Source organism: Aquarana catesbeiana, linkage group LG04, assembly GCF_042186555.1.
Source record: "Aquarana catesbeiana isolate 2022-GZ linkage group LG04, ASM4218655v1, whole genome shotgun sequence".
Taxonomy (NCBI): domain Eukaryota; kingdom Metazoa; phylum Chordata; class Amphibia; order Anura; family Ranidae; genus Aquarana; species Aquarana catesbeiana.
In genome coordinates this window covers 315,315,791-315,330,402 of record NC_133327.1, presented here as the reverse complement: position 1 = coordinate 315,330,402, position 14,612 = coordinate 315,315,791, and positions in this window count along the sequence as shown.

The window sequence follows — 14,612 nt, the reverse complement described above, 5'->3', positions numbered from 1 at the left end:
ACATGAGGAGGAGAGAAGAGAGCCGATGACCGGCTTTTGTTTACATCCATGATCAGCTGTGATTGGACATAGCTGCTCACGTGCTAAAGAGCCACTAATTAGCTCTTTACCTCAATCTGTGATCACAGAGCGCCCATGCCCTGCCAAGAGAAGCGCACTAGTGCAATCACAGCACACTGTCATATGATGGTGTCCCAGAACTAGCTGGCCGCACTGTAGCCGTCATTTGGCTATAACATGGTCGGCAAGTGGTTAAAGTTGTTGCAGAAGTAGACGAAGAGATCTGGAAGCTGCACACCGGACAGATGATAAGTGCCTTTATTGGTAAAAAGCTGGATCACAAAAGTATACAAAACACTACAGCAGGCGTGTACAGAGATCACTGACGCGTTTCGCACTCATAACGGGTGCTTACTCATAGCTGATTAAAGTTGTTGTAAACCCTTACAAATAACCAATCAAGTGACAAGCCTCTGGTGTTATACAGAGATTAAACAAATCCTCCTACATAAGTGGTACCTGTTTATCTGCAGTCATCTCTCCTTTACAGCCTCCTAAAGCACACGTTTTACACAGTATCTCTGAACTCTAGTAGACAGGAAGTGGGGATCTGATGTCACACACTGTAGAACACATAGCTGGGAGCTGATTGTTATCTGAAAATCCAGTGAAGGACATGGATATACCCCCTTAACACAAATTCATAGGAAACTTCGCACAGCCAAGACTGTCAATAATTGGCTCCGTGCTGGATTTCCCCTTCACCCTCTCTCCCCTGGAGTTGGCATGACCTGTCAGAAATAGCAAATAGCAGACAGCCAGCAGACAGAAACAACTTTCAGTGCTTTGGATTGAGGCAAATACACACTATAGAAGGGTATGTTTTTTTTTTTCATTTTTATGTCAGAGGTTTACAACCACTTTTACCAGTTCCAGACCACCCCATGTACGTTTACTGCAGCAGGAAGGCGTGGCTGTGTGAAATCACATACCTGCAGTGATCGGATTTGTTTCAGAACTAATCAATCTACATAAATCATTGGCCTGGACCTGCTGATCGGTTTTGACTAATGTCAGAACATCCTGCACCTGTGTTTACATTACACACATGCAAATGATGCAATCTCCTCTCCTGGAGCTCTTTTCAGTTCCAGCGTGAGAGGAGAGAGAGCCACAGTGAGTAAAACCCTACACTGACACCACAACATACAGTTAGGCACATTTACCCCATGATTGCCCCCCCCCCCCAGTTAACCCTTTCACTCCCTGTCACATTTTTTACTAAGTATAGTGCACAGTTTTTTTTTTTACTGATCACTGTATTGATGTCACTTGTGACCCTAAATAGCATTAGCTGCAGTTATCGTCAGTCTCAAATAGGTTCAGGGTACCCGCCATATATTCCCTAATAAAGTTTTAAACCCCCTGATCACCTCAAGTTAACCCTTTCACTCCATGTCACAGTCTTATGTCACTTTATCAATAACAAAAACACAGAAAAATAAACGTATACAAATATAAATACCCATAAATTCAAAAAGAAATAATATAAGTAAAACAGGAAAAAATAAAAAAAATGTCTGAGAATCTGACACTCTGAGGCAGTCCAGGCCAATTAGATTAAATGGGAGGGGCTGCAATGCAAAGAACTTGAACAAATGGGCTCAGACTGCTGGACTGGGGGTAGTTATAGTGTAGCATTTTTTTTACAGCTCCAGATGAAAGCTGTCATCTGGAAGTGCACATTCCAGCCACTGTACAATATTTGTGGCTATTGTCTTTCAAATAATACAAATTTATTTTTAGTTCAAGTTCAACCTACTGCATTTGTCCCTCTTATATTGCGGCCAAACCAAGTTGCTTACATAGTATCCAGGCATTGAAAAATATTTGTGTCTATTGTCTCTCATATACTCCACAAGTTAAAACCTGACTTGACTCTTTCTTTCTGCTGACCAATCATGTGATCGTGTACTGCCCTGACACTTACCAAACACATATCTGAAGTCTATATTTAGAATGTTTGGAGATTAATTGGAAATAAGGCAATTTAAAAGCCTATGGTTTGCAGCCAAGACAAATTAAACAATACTGTAAAATGTAATAAATCAATTACACATTCAAAATATATGGTGCAATCATACAGTGTCACTGACCCTGTCCATGAAAATCATACTTTTCTGTGACACCACATCCAGCTGAGAGGCAGCTCAAGAACATGAAATTTAAACATGTAATCCCCATGCCATCCCTAAATAATGTCAATATTTCCATTGCACATGTTCATGGAATGGGCTCAGAGATAACAGTTGCTGCAGCAACAGCCAGCTGGAGACTGGAGACATCACAGATCAATGCACACATCTGCCAGCACACCATGGATCATCAAGTGTCATCTAAAAGTTTTATGGAAGAATGATCACATCATGTAGGACATCACGGAGGTGATCACATGCCTGACGAAGGGATCCTGCATGGCTCCAAAATGTTGTACTATGACTTTTGTTTTGTATTCATCCTTCAATAAAACTTTTGGATAACACGTGATGATCTGTGGTGCGCTAGCCATGCTCCCAGTGCCTTTTTTGACAATATCTTGCCTATCATCCTTGAACAGTGCCAAAATAGAGGTATCAAGATTTGTCTCCCCATTAACTTTATTTTTAAGTTCACAAGTTTTGAATCTCATGCAGGATTCAGTGAACCTCCCGGCATATTGAACCTTTGCATATTTTCTTATCCCTAATAGTAATTAAACCAGGAAAATATAGTGTCAGTGGGCACAATTATAAGCCCCCTTCATTGGTGTCAGTAGGAACAATACAAACCCCCTTTCATTGGTGTCAGTAGGTATAGTGCTAAGCCAACTTCCCCCCTTTAATTGTGTCAGTGAGTACAATAAAAGACTTGCTCGATTTAAAAACTGCTCATTTTTGTAGATAATACATTTCAACAAGAAACAATAACGATAAAAAAATAAATAAACTATCAATAAATGCTGTATTACATACTGTTCATACTTACTCATTCACTATGGGATTCATTTTCTGTACTCTGCAAAAAACCTTGTTGACCCTGTTGTTGATCCTCTATCTCCACCTTCTGTTCATGTCCCCAATGCAGTTCGGGATTTTGTAGAGCAGTGTTGGCAGCTCTGCCCATGCTCAGTTTTCAGTGCGTTTCTATGCTGAGCATTTCCTCCCTATCACATCTAAGCAGCCCATATGACTATAGAGTCACACATGACATGTGCATGTATATACAGTGGAAAATGACAGCCCACTCCCTCCCCTCTCCTCCATGCACATTATTAAGCTAAACACAATAGGGATGAGATAAAACATCTTGATTGATGGAGGCATCACCTCCCTCTCATTCTAAGACACAGGCTGGAGGGGCATGACACAGCCTGTGGCTGGCTGACACGCCATGTTATTACCAAAAATAATAAATACTTGATTTCAAATATAGATTTGTATAATGATTTAAAACAGTTCATTGATATTAATTATTTATTTTTTCACTGTATCCCAAAGACTGTTTTTTTTTTATTTTAAACAGCAACCAGCAGCAGAGGACTAGAAGATCCTCCTGCTTATGTTTCCCTGCAGACAGGCTAGAAAAGAGCTGGGCCATATGACAGCTGCATATCGATTAGGAAAAGGGTACTTAGATTTTTTTTATATTAATTAAAATAATTACAGCGCCAGCATTTATACAATATATAGTCAATTGACGGCAGGCAGGATACGCTCTAATTCTGGGACAACATCATATGATGACACCCCAGTCTCACTGCTCTCCCGTGCCCGTGGGGGCCCGCAGCACGGCAATCTCTGGTGCGCTGTGTCCCTGGGACATGGCGCAATCCTGAATCTCGGTAAAGAGCCAATGACGTGGCTCTTTACCCATGTGGACACAGCCGATCACATTTAAACATGGAAGTGCTGGTAATCGGCTCTTCTCACCTCACACTGACAGAGTGTGAGGAGAGGAGATAGCCGATCAGCAGCATTTCCTTGCAGGGTAGAGCTGTATAAGTAATTAGGGCACTGATCATCAACTAACACCAACAGTGCCCAGTAATGATGCCAGTCTGTGCCCATCTGTGATGCCATTCTGTTCACATTAGTGATGCCAATCTGTGCCTATCAGTTATGTCAATGTGTGACCATCAGTAATGTCAATCTGTGCCCATCAGTGATGCCAGTCAGTGCTGCCTTTCAGTGCCCATTAGTGCCACCCATCAGTGCCCAGCAGTACCCATCAGTACTGTCTATCTGTGCTGCCTATCATTGCCTATAAGTGCCACCTATCAGTACCCATCAGTGCCACCTATCAGTGCTCATCAGTGCCACCTATCAGTGGCCAACAGTGCGGCATATTAGTGCCTCCTTTTTTCATTTTTTTAAGCCAAAAATAAAAACCCAGTGATGATTAAATACCACCAAAAGAAAGCTATATTTGTGTGAAAATGCAATGCCCCCTTATCAGTGCCCTTCAGTGCCATCTCATCAGTGTCCATAAGTGCCACCTCATCAGTGCCAACTATCAGTGCCACCTATCATTGCTCATAGTGCCGAATCACAGTGCCACCTATCAGTGCCCATCAGTGTGGCATATTAGTGCCTCCTCCTCAGTGCCACCTCATTAGTGCCCTTCAGTGCAGCCTATCAGTGCCCATCAGTGAAGGAGAAAAATTACTTATTTACAAAAAAATTTACTTCCCCCCCCCCAAATTTTCGGTCTTTAGTAAAAAAATAAAAAACCCAGCGGTGATTAAAGAACACCAAAAGAAAGCTCTATATATATGAAAACAATTATAAAAATGTCATATGGGTACAGTGTTGCATGACCACACAAATGTCATTCAAAATGTGACAATGCTGAAAGCTGAAAAGTGGCCTAGGCAGGAAGGGGGTAAAAGTGTCCTGTATTGATGCATTTAAACAGCGTGTGTTTAGTATCATTTTAAAAAATATGATTTATTGTTAAATGTCTGAAAAAAGTCATGTAAAAAAAAAAAAAAACATTTTTTCTTGCTCACAAAGACATCTGATAAAGGTTAATGATTGCTGTAATGATCTTCTGTAAGCATAGTTAACCATGACTATAATGATCTATTGTGTCAGTGAATTATCTTATGTATGTTAAATTGCTGTCAATTGTGCTATCTGTGAGATATGGTAGAAAATTTGAATTTGTTATTTCACTTAAATTTTTAGGCAAGTGGTGCCTATATTCCAAGTTTGCTGTATCCCAAATCTTTTTTATATTCAGTTATATGAATAGGGGCAGAGGGACTTGCAGCACTGGCCACACCGCAGATTTAGCTTAGAGATCATATAATGTTCACCAGGCCATCTCAGCAAACCTAAGATCTGTGCAGATGCTGGATCTGGTTAGCCAGAACCGTAATGTGTTATAAAGATAACTTTTTACCTAGAATATCACAGTAGAATAGTGAATATACTACAGGCAAAGAACAAAATTTGTTTTTTATGCTTTCATTCTACCTGATTTTTATTTTATGTGAATACTTTATTATCATGCAAGATGTGTTTTATAAAGCCTACACACCATCTGCATTTGGCTTAGTCAATTTAAACAGATTGCTCTTCTTTATTTTATAAAACTAAATAACATTTCTGCTAGGTGCTAAGGAAAGCTAAGGAGTAAAAATTGTGCAGTTTTATTAATATGTCCCATGGCCTTGACTTACCTTGACATGGCCATGACTTGCATGTCAATGTGAATTAACAAACAAAACTATGGTCATCTCCACAGCTCTTTGTCATATGTTTGGAGAAAATTATAATTTTCAAAATGATTTCTCCGGTGATTTGCAATATGTGATTTACATTTCAGAAACAAAATAATATAACATGTCTTTAATATACTTTATTGTTGACTAGCAAATCTTGCTGTACGGCCTTTTTTACAACTGGTAAATATCAGTATTATCCAATAGTACAGTATATGATTTCAGTCTTCTAATGAAACACTAGAACCTAATGTTTGGTGACAGAGATACATTTTAAAACGAAGCTATTGAACCCTGCTTATAAAATTATTATAAAATTATGATTTCATATAAGTTGCATTAACTTTCTGTTTCTTGATTCACTCCTTCAATCATTTCATATGCAACGACTGAAAAGTATATTTGGATGATCTTGCAATGCAGTATGACATCTGGTATTTGTTGTTTTTTCTGGATTCAACAAATAGAGAACTTTCTGTCAGCAAAATGTGATGTTGCAATCCACCTTTGTATTATCAAGATGCAGAACCAAATGAGGTCACACTGACACTGAGTGTTTATGAACATTGAACCATTCATCTCAATACATATAAGGAATGCGTGGAATGCATGCTAAACGTTGTGGTCATAACATTTTTAAAGTTGATGTGTGAAAACTAGAAAAAAAATAATCTAAAAGGGACAAAAGTTGCCTATAGTAACAATTTGTGTGAGATCTTTCATTGTATGTGATAATGAAAAAAGTAATATGGTATATAAATGTCTAGAAAACTTTACAACTGTGCTAAATGCTGAATATTCTCTGAACTAAACATAATTTTTATTCTATATAATACTCTTGAGAGATTTTCCAGAAACATCTTCAAATGTTGGGTAGGTGAGTCTGCTTCCTGAGGCTTGTGCTGTATATGTGAAGAGAGGTAAAAGCTCACGGTCAGTAAGGAATAACTTTCCTGCATTACAAACAGGTAAGCAAAACGTGTTTTCATATCTCCAATTTACCAAAAAAAAAGAAATGGCCTAAGTCTAGAGGAAACGTTGAAGTCCTGAGCAGGTCAACTATGTTTCAATGCTTAGTTTTCAATTCTGACCGGATTTTACTGTACCTTTCAATAAATATACACAGATATGTTAAATATCTTTGTAGAATGTACAGTATATACATTTTATTCAGCTGTATTTAACCTTTAGAATTACATAAAAATTTAGAGCTGTATTTATAGCCTGATATGATTGATAACTATGAATGAATGACCCTATCTAAGACCTGGACCTGGACCATGAGAACAAGCCAGAATCTAGCAAGCCAGTCACTATTATACAGATTTGTCTCCACAAAGTTTTTTCTTTGGCAGTGTTTTGATGAAGATAAGACCTGGCACAGGATAGAAAAAGACCAAAGTTTCCAGAGGATTACGTTTTAAACTTGCTGAATAGATAGGTGAGTTTAAATCAAATAAAGAGTTTTTTTTTTTAACCTTTCTCTTTTTTTTATCTTCACACGCAGGCTGAAATATTTAGTGATCCAAAGGACCACCTTACCAGCCTACCAGGGGTAGGGTGGTATTACCATCTCACATTAGGGGAGACCTATTTCTAGTACATATAATTCCCCTTCATGAGCATATGAATTTTGAATAAGAACGTTGCCTATCATTAAAGATAAAAGGTGTAGCACTAAAAAAATAAGCGAAAAGTTCATTAATAATATTAAATTGCTGTAATGATCACAACAAAGTCCATCGGGATAGCTCAAGAAGGCAAAAGAGGAAAGACTGCCACCAACACCCGATATCACTGGCTCTTACTGCCAGCGCATTGGATAAACACAATAAATGGATATACGATTGGTCAGATCCTCATTTCCTCCTACTCATCAAATGGCCCACTCGATTACCGCAAGAAGTCCTTCTTCCACTGACCCACCAAAAGCTTGGCTATACAGTATACTTCCACAGATATAGCAGGGCGGTCGCATAGGTAAAAAATGGAAGAGACATTCTCATTGCGCAAACATCCAGTAAAAAAGCAATTTTATTAATAGGAAAGTTTCAAACTCACATTTCATAAATAAAATACAGGCAAAAGGAAAGCATCCAGTGCTTCCTACTGACAAAATGGCGGCCAGTCCTCCGTCCACAGCGCTGCATCATTTGTCCCCTACCGGTTACGCCCCCCTCTGATGTCCTGGGTAAGCCATAATGAAGTCCCTGTGTGTCAGAGGGGGGCGGGGTCACCTGGGAACGTCACTGTGTGGCCCCGCCCTCAGTTATAAAAGAACTGTCAAAGCGAAGATGCGTCATACGGCGGGTACCTCCCATGGAGGCGGATCGGTCGCTGCTTTGTTTTTTTTTCTTTTCCAGTCCATCGGCGGAGCGAGAGAAGAAGACTTTGTGGGACATTTTTATTTTTTTATTTTTTAATGAAGGACTTGTCCCAAGTCCTTGTCTTGTCATTTGTACCATTTTGACACTTTTTTGTGAAATGGTAGGGGTACATTTGTACCCTGTTACCATTTCACACAGGGAAAGGCCAGGATCTCGCTTCCAGATTCCGATAAGCCCCAAGCCCGCAGACCCCCTCAACCACCGGGCAAGGGTTGTGGGGATGAGGCCCTTGTCCCCAACAACATGAGGACAAGGTGCTTTGGGGGCTACCCCAAAGCACCCTCCCTATGTTGAGGGCATGTGGCCTGGTACGGTTCAGGAGGGGGGGCTCTCTCATCCCCTCTCTTTTTCTGTGGCCTGCCAGGTTGCGTGCTCAGATAAGTTGGTATGGTTTTGGTATGGATTTTTGGGGGGACCCCCACATAATTCTTTTTTAAACTTTGGCACGGGGTTCCCCTTAATATTCATACCAGATCTGAAGTTCCTGGTATGGAATTTGGGGGGACCCCACATTTTTTTTTGGGTCTAGGTTCCCCTTAATATTCATACCAGACCCGAAGGGCCTGGTAATGGACTGGGGGGGATCCCATGCCATTTTTTTCAATTACTTCTTTTATCTGTATTACCGGGACCAACAATTCATTATAGCCGCGAAGTACTTTTAAATTACTTTTTTTCCTTTAGAAATGTCATTTTGTGCAGGGACTGTTCTAAACACGGGAAACATGCACCACTTTACAGGCATACTATAGACACTCCCCAGGTACGAAATTTAAAGGAATATTTCACTTTTATTGTTTCACTTTAAGCATTATTTAAATCACTGCTCCCAAAAAAACGGCCGTGTTTAAAACCTTTTTTTAGCATTGATGCATGTCCCCTGGGACAGGACCCAGGTTCCCAAACACTTTTTAGGACAATACCATGCATATAAGCCTTTAAAATTAGCACTTTTGATTTCTCCCATAGACAATTCATTATAGCCGTGAGTACTTTTAAATGATTTATTTTCCTTTAGAAATGTCATTTTGTGAAGGGACTGTTCTAAACATGGGAAACATGTGCCACTTTACAGGCATACTATGGACACCCCCCAGGTATGAAATTTAAAGGAATATTTCACTTTTATTGTTTCACTATAAGCATTATTAAAATCACTGCTCCCGAAAAAACGTCCATTTTAAAACTTTGTTTTTGCATTAATACATGTCCCCTGGGGCAGAAGCCAGGTCCCCAAACACTTTTTATGAAAATATCAAGCATATAAGCCTTTAAAATTAGCACTTTTGATTTCTCCCATAGACTTTTAAAGGGTGTTCCGCGGCTTTCGAATTTGCCGCGAACACCCCAAATTGTTCGCTATTCGGCGAACAGGCAAACACCCGATGTTCGAGTTGCACTTACGTTCGACTCGAACATCGGGTTCATCCCTAGTAAATAGTAAGGAGGCCTAAGCAAATACACAGCAATCTATCTTTTGTACAGAAAAAGGGTAAAAATCATGGATTACATGAAGGAATACAGATTATAATGCTCAAAGCATTAATCTACAAAAAACAAGACAGAAAATACATAAGACCAACATTTACATACAAGTGCAAGGGAGATATTCCATAGTTACCAAGCTACTGCCCATAAAGGTTCCATTCTGGTTACTGCCCTTCCAGAGCCTTCTCTGTTTTTAACCTTAACTACTTCAATACCAGGCACTTTCCCCCTTCCTGCCCAAGCCAATTTTCAGCTTTCAGTGCTGTCACTTTTTAAATGACAATTGCGCGGTCATACTACACTGTACCCAAACAACATTTTTATCATTTTGTTCCCACAAATAGAGCTTTCTTTTGGCGGTCACGGCTTATCTTGCTGGACGTTATATGATGCCCAGTCAGGATAACTGAACCATTTCCTGGCCCTCATTTTGCTATAGGCCAGGCGGGAAGTGGTTAAACCAATAAAGGCCTATCTCTCATTGACTTGTACAGGGCCACCCTGATTAGTGGAGCAATGTTACCCCTCTCCTCCCTCTGGGCGTATCTCATTAAGGATTGGACAATTTCCCCATTCCCTTAATTTAGCATAGTTCAGCCCCTCACCAGCACCTCCTCTCTTGGGGAGAAAATTAATTAGAAGAGAAAATAATTAAAGAGCATTGACCTTTCTCGCAAATAAATTTACGTGTGGTAAATAGTAGAGCGTCCCCCCTATCACACAGACCTAACATTCCTGCACTTGAAAATAAACTGGTAAATCAATTAAGTCCTTATACTAAAGCCTGAAAACCTGGTTCCCATATTCTTTGTACATCTAACTATATCAAACCAGTAAAGAGCAAAAGACAATATCTCATACCGCTAATATAATATACAGTGGGGACGGAAAGTTTTTAGACCCCCTTAAATTTTTCACTCTTTGTTATATTGTAGCCATTTGCTAAAATCATTTAAGTTAATTTGTTTTCCTCATTAATGTACACACAGCACCCCATATTGACAGAAAAACACAGAATTGTTGACATTTTTGCAGATTTATTAAAAAAGAAAAACTGAAATATCACATGGTCCTAAGTATTCAGACCCTTTGCTCAGTATTTAGTAGAAGCACCCTTTTGATCTAATACAGCCCTGAGTCTTTTTGGGAAAGATGTAACAAGTTTTTCACACCTGGATTTGGGGATCATCTGCCATTCCTCATTGCAGATCCTCTCCAGTTCTGTCAGGTTGGATGGTAAACGTTGGTAGACACCCATTTTTAGGTCTCTCCAGAGATGCTCAATTGGGTTTAAGTCAGGGCTCTGGCTGGGCCACTCAAGAACAGTCATGGAGTTGTTGTGAAGCCACTCTTTCATTTTTTTAGCTGTGTGCTTAGCGTCATTGTCTAGTTGGAAGGTAAACCTTTGGCCCAGTCTGAGGTCCTGAGCACTCTAGAGAAGGTTTTCGTCCGGGATATCCCTGTACTTGGCCGCATTCATCTTTCCCCTCGATTGCAACCAGTCGTCCTGTCCCTGCAGCTGAAAAACACCCCCACGGCATGATGCTGCCACCACCATGCTTCACTGTTGGGACTGTATTTGACAGGTGATGAGCAGTACCTGGTTAGAATTAAGGCCAAAAAGTTTTATCTTGGTCTCATCAGATCAAAGAATCTTATTTCTCACCATCTTGGAGTCGTTCAGGTGTTTTTTTTAGCAAACTCCATGCGGGCTTTTATGTGTCTTGCACTGAGGAGAGGCTTCCGTCAGGCCACTCTGCCATAAAGCCCCGACTGGTAGAGGGCTGCAGTGATGGTTGACTTTCTACAACCGTATCCCATCTCCTGACTGCATCTCTGGAGCTCAGCCACAGTGATCTTTGGGTTCTTCTTTACCTCTCTCACCAAGGCTCTTCTCCCCCGATAGCTCAGTTTGCCGGACGGCCAGATCTAGGAAGGGTTCTGGTCCTCTCAAACATCTTCCATTTAAGGTTTATGGAGACCACTGTGCTCTTAGGAACCTTAAGTGCAGCAGAAATTTTTTTGTAACCTTGGCCAGATCTGTGCCTTGCCACAATTCTGTCTCTGAGCTCTTCAGGCAGTTCCTTTGACCTCATGATTCTCATTTGCTCTGACATGCTCTGTAAGCTGTAAGGTCTTATATAGACAGGTGTGTGGCATTCCTAATCAGGTCCAATCAGTATAATCAAACACAGCTGGACTCAAATGAAGGTGTAGAACCATCTCAAGGATGATCAGAAGAAATGGACAGCACCTGAGTTAAATATATGAGTGTCACAGAAAAGGGTCTGAATACTTAGGACCATGTGATATTTCAGTTTTTCTTTTTTAATAAATCTGCAAAAATGTCAACAATTCTGTGTTTTTATGTCAATATGGGGTGCTGTGTGTACATTAATGAGAAAAAAAAGAACTTAAATGATTTTAGCAAATGGCTGCAATATAACAAAGAGTGGAAAATTTAAGGGGGTCTAAATACTTTCCGTCCCCACTGTGTATATATATATATATATATATATATATATACAGTTGTTAATGAAGATTACACATAAACTTCACATAAACTCCTAAGGCAACAAGTCCATTTCTTTCTACAATGTATAAGTTTCCTTGTATGCTTTGTGGCTTCCACTTTGCTATTTACTTTCCATTTCAGAGGACTACATATCCTGTGGTACCTTGCTGTCTGCAAGCAGAAATTCCTGTGCTGGATGCGTCTCCTAAAACTCCTCCTCTCAGCATCTCTGTAGTTCAGAAGGCAGGCTCTGTGAAATGTGTGACATAGCAGTCATGCGACGTTGTACACAAACAAAGTTTATGTCCTTTTTTTTTCCACAAATAAAGCTTTCTTTTGGTGGTATTTGATCACCTCTGTGGTTTTTATTTTTTGCACTATAAACAAAAAAAGAGCCACGATTTTGAAAAAAATACTTTTTGCTATAAAAAATATCCCAAAAATAAAAAAAAGTCTTCATCAGTTTAGGCTAATATGTATTCTTCTACATATTTTTGGTAAAAAAAAATTGCAATAAGCGTATATTGATTGGTTTGCACAAAAGTTGTAGCGTCTACAAAATAGGGTATATATTTATGGCATTTTTATTATTGATTTTTTTTTTACTAGTAATGGCGGTGATCAGCAATTTTTAGTGGGTCTGCGATATTGCGGCAGACAGATCGGACACTTTTGACACTTTTTTGGGACCATTGACATTTGTACAGTGATCAGTGCTAAAAATAGCCGCTTATTACTGTATAAATGTCACTGGCAGGGAAGGGGTTAACACTTGGGGATGATCAAGGGGTTAAGTGTTCCCTAAGGAGGTGTTTCTAACTGTGGGCGAAGTGGACTGACAGGGAGTAGAGAGAGATCTCTGTTCCTGATCAGGAACAGCAGATCTCTCTCTACTTCTCTTACAGAATGGGGATCTGCCTGTTTACATTGGCAGATCCCCATTCTGGCCCTTTGAGGAGCAATCGCAGGTCTCTGGTGGACATCGGGGCCGCCGGCCATGTGCATCGGCTCAGGCATCACACATGCCCCTATAGCTTTTAAAGCAGCTGCCATACACCTGCAGCGATTTACACAGCCATGCCAACCTGCCACCGTATAATGACTGTGGCTGGTCGGCAAGCAGTTAAATAAAACAACAAAGCATTTTAATCTCAAGTTCCTCATTGTTTATGGATTGGTTGGATCTTTAAAATGCAGCCCGGAACCTATGTGAGAGGTTCTTGAAATGAGGATACAGGAGTAAATGGTTGAGTACTGTCTATCAGAAGGCAAGGGACTCTGATTGGGAGGAATTCATTTTCAAATACAAGGAGTCTGATTTAGGCTCACAAGACTACAGTTGATGTTGTTTACAGTACACTGAATTGATAGAGGATGTACTGCAAAAAAAGATTTACACCAAGCATTGACACTCATTGAGGGAACATTATGTGGAATCTGCCTACGTTTTCAGTAGAAACGGGGATGTCCAGATGTGGCATTTGTAAATACTGCGCCTTTATGATAGAGGGGGATGTCCTGACCTTGCCAACTGGAAGGACTAAGAGCCAAGATCACAGGGGACCCCACAAGAGGAGTTTTGGGGCTACTCTGTGTGAAAAAATTGCACAGAGCAGGTAGGTATAACATGTTTGTTAATTTGTTTAAAAAAATGTACATTATAATGACTTTAAAGAGTACCCTGTACAAAAATTTAAAAAAATTACCTGGGGTTCCTTATGAAATCAGACAAAACAATACCAAGCCATATGCCCTCAAATGCCCTTGAATGTAGCTTTTCAGGGGGGTTACATAGTTACATAGTTACATAATAGATGAGGTTGAAAAAAGACACAAGTCCATCAAGTCCAACCTATGTGTGTGATTATATGTCAGTATTACATTGTATATCCCTGTATGTTGAGGTTGTTCAGGTGCTTATCGAATAGTTTTTTTAAACTATCGATGCCCCCTGCTGAAACTGAAACCCGCCAGTGGAAGGGAATTCCACATCCTTGCCGCACTTACAGTAAAGAACCCTCTACGCAGTTTAAGGTTAAACCTGTTTTCTTCTAAATTTAGTGAGTGGCCACATGTCTTATTAAACTCCCTTTCACGAAAAAGTTTTATCCTTATTGTGGGGTCACCAGTATGGTATTTGTAAATTGAAATCATATCCCCTCTGAAACGTCTCTTCTCCAGAGAGAATAAGTTCAATGCTTGCAACCTTTCTTCATAACTAATATCCTCCAGACCCTTTATTAGCTTTGTTGCCCTTCTTTGTACTCGCACCATTTCCAGTACATCCTTCCTGAGGACTGGTGCCCAGAACTGGACAGCTTACTTCAGGTGAGGCCGCACCAAACTCTTGTAGAGTGGGAGAATTATCGCTTTATCCCTGGAGTTAATCCCCTTTTTAACGAATGCCATTATTCTGTTTGCTTTGTTAGCAGCAGCTTGGCATTGTATGCTATTGCTG